General features: G+C 44.0%; 1 pseudogene; it reads right to left on the reverse strand.

Annotated features, from left to right (window-relative positions):
• Positions 1–309: 309 nt before the first annotated feature.
• LOC101980555 lies at positions 310–2,184 on the reverse strand (annotated as a pseudogene).
• Positions 2,185–2,534: the final 350 nt, after the last annotated feature.

Below are 2,534 nucleotides of genomic sequence, written 5' to 3' on the forward strand. Positions count from 1 at the left end.
GTAGGTTGATGGACTCTTACTCAGTGAAGCGTGCAGCTGACTGTCTATCACTTTGAACAGTATCTTAGAGGAGGAGGAGTTTGGCCTCCTTTCCACCGTGAGAGTCCTGGGGCTGGAACTCAGGTCTTCGGGGTTAGTGGTAACACCTACCTTTACGAGCCAAGCCATCTAGCAGGCCTTGTCTTAGAGGATGTGATGGTTAATATTGATGTTCACTTGATAGGATTGAGGATCATCTGGAAGGCAAGCCTCGGGACATGCCTGTGAGGGTTCAGACTAAACAGATGAACTGATGAAGAAACAGCCATCTTAACTGTGGGCAGCACCATTCTGCTGGCGTCCTATTCTGAAAGAAAAGGAGAAAGTGAACTAAGCACCAGGATATTGAGGATGGATGCAAGGTGACCAGTTTCCCCCTATTGCCATGCCTTCCCATCCATGATGGACTATGTTTCCTGGAACCCTAAGCCAAAATAAATGCCCCACTTGCCCTGCAACTTGTTTCTCTGGGCACAGCAGTCTAGCATAGCAATGGGAAGAGTAAGTAAGGCTAAAATGCAGGGAAAATGTTTTGGTTTAATAACATTTAGTTACTAGAGAAGATGGCCTTTAAACATTTCATAAGGTATTTTATACAGTGTTTATTTACAAAGAGTACATACTGTGCTACTTAAGAGCTTTTATTAGGTACACAAAACATGGTATTATAGGTTGTTATGTTCAGACCATAGGCTACAGTCTAAACATATAAATTAATTGAAATATTTAAAATATCTTTAATAGTGTGGTAATTAGGACTGTGTAAACACATAATAAAATGTGACTTGGGTTTCCAAATTATCCACTGTAGTAAGAGCTACGTTTTGAGACATTCTCACAGAGGACTCAGGAATTCTGCTGTAGTCACAAACCCAAGGTACAGGCAGTGCAGCTAAACCAAACACCCCCCAGTCAGATCACTTGACAGAGAACTAACACACAACGCCGACATGGGCAAGTGTAGAAAAACAAGAGCCTATTCCTACACACAGCCACAGAAAACACGGTGCTTAAAGAAGGGAACTATTGTAACAAACACAAACCAAGCCTGGGCTGGTGGTACGAGCCTGTAATCCCAGTCACTTCCAAAGTGTCGGCAGAGAGACGGTAGCTCAAGGCTTGCCTGTGCAACAGAGCAAGGTCAGGGCCAATCTCAGTGATTTAGTGAGCTACTATCTCACAGTACACAGCAGAAGGAGGGCGGAGGCTAGCATTCAGCAGCAGACCCCTCACGTAGTCTGTGTAAGGTCCTGACTTCAACTTCCAGCACTAGGAAGAAAGGGACCTTCGGGACGTGCCAGTTTTAGAGATTGTCACATGTCCTCAAGGTAGGTGTCTTGAATTTGCCTTTTGGAAAGAATATGAATGCATGTGTGGCAGCGGGGAGCAGGATGACGAACATTTTGGCTGCAGGTATTACAAATTTATTTTTTTTTCCTCTTTTGCTTTGAAGACTTTATTTTAAACTCTGAATATTGTACTTATAATCTTGAGGTAGCCTGGCAACAGTGACATCTAGTGGGCATGCATGAAGCATTACTTCTCTGCCTCTTCAGAAAGAGGATTTTTTTCTTTTTTTGTTTTAAAAAATTTTTTTGATTTAAATAAAATTTAATAAAATTTCTCCAGATGTACAGCTGATTGAACCTGTTTATGCATCCTTTCCCAGCAGCTGGGATATCTCCACCCTTTGTATTTCTGATGTAAATCACTTGGCTTCTGCGCTTTGAAACCAGCGTGATTAAGTCCTTCACTAAGTAGCTCCTGAAGGGCTGCCTTGGTCAAGGAACCAGGAATCTTCAGTCTCTCGGGGACCACAGCCAGAGCAATAAGCTTACAGTTAGGAACTTCCTTACAGAGTTTGTCATATGGAGCTTTGTTAAACAGGGCTAGATTGTTGAATTCGTCCTGAACTTTCCATTGGACCACTTCTTCTTTTTGGCCTAGCCACCTTATTTACTAGGTCCTTGCTTTTTTTTGACTGAGTTTCCAGTGTCCTCCTCCTCCTCCTCCTCCTCCTCCTCCTCCTCCTCCTCCTTCTTCTTCCTCTTCCTCCTCCTCTCCCCCTCCTCCTTCCTCTTCCTCCTCCTCCCTCTTCCTCTTCTTTTGCTTCCTCTCCTTTTTCTTGTCATCTTTGGGTGGCATGATGAAGCTCGGAGAATGGCGGCAACCACTTCAGGAAGAGTCTTAATGAAAGTATTTAAAGGTGACAATCTCTACCAATATCCATCTTAAAACGATTTTCCTGGATTTCCACTGTGCTCCAAATACTTGTGCTGATGTACTGGGACTAAGGTACTTAAGGCTGAGCATCTCTTTGGCTCGCGTAAAAGTCACCAGGCAATAAAGCCCAAAGAGGGGAAGTTGGGTTTGTATTTAAAAGAACAAGTTTGACAGCTCAGCGGGCTTAGTGGAGAGTTGTTTTGAGTTACTCTCAGTTCTTTTGTGTGCTTGGCCCCGCCCCGCCCTCTTACTCTCCAGCCCCGCCCCCGTGG

Source organism: Microtus ochrogaster, linkage group LG10 (assembly GCF_000317375.1).
Source record: "Microtus ochrogaster isolate Prairie Vole_2 linkage group LG10, MicOch1.0, whole genome shotgun sequence".
NCBI lineage: Eukaryota > Metazoa > Chordata > Mammalia > Rodentia > Cricetidae > Microtus > Microtus ochrogaster.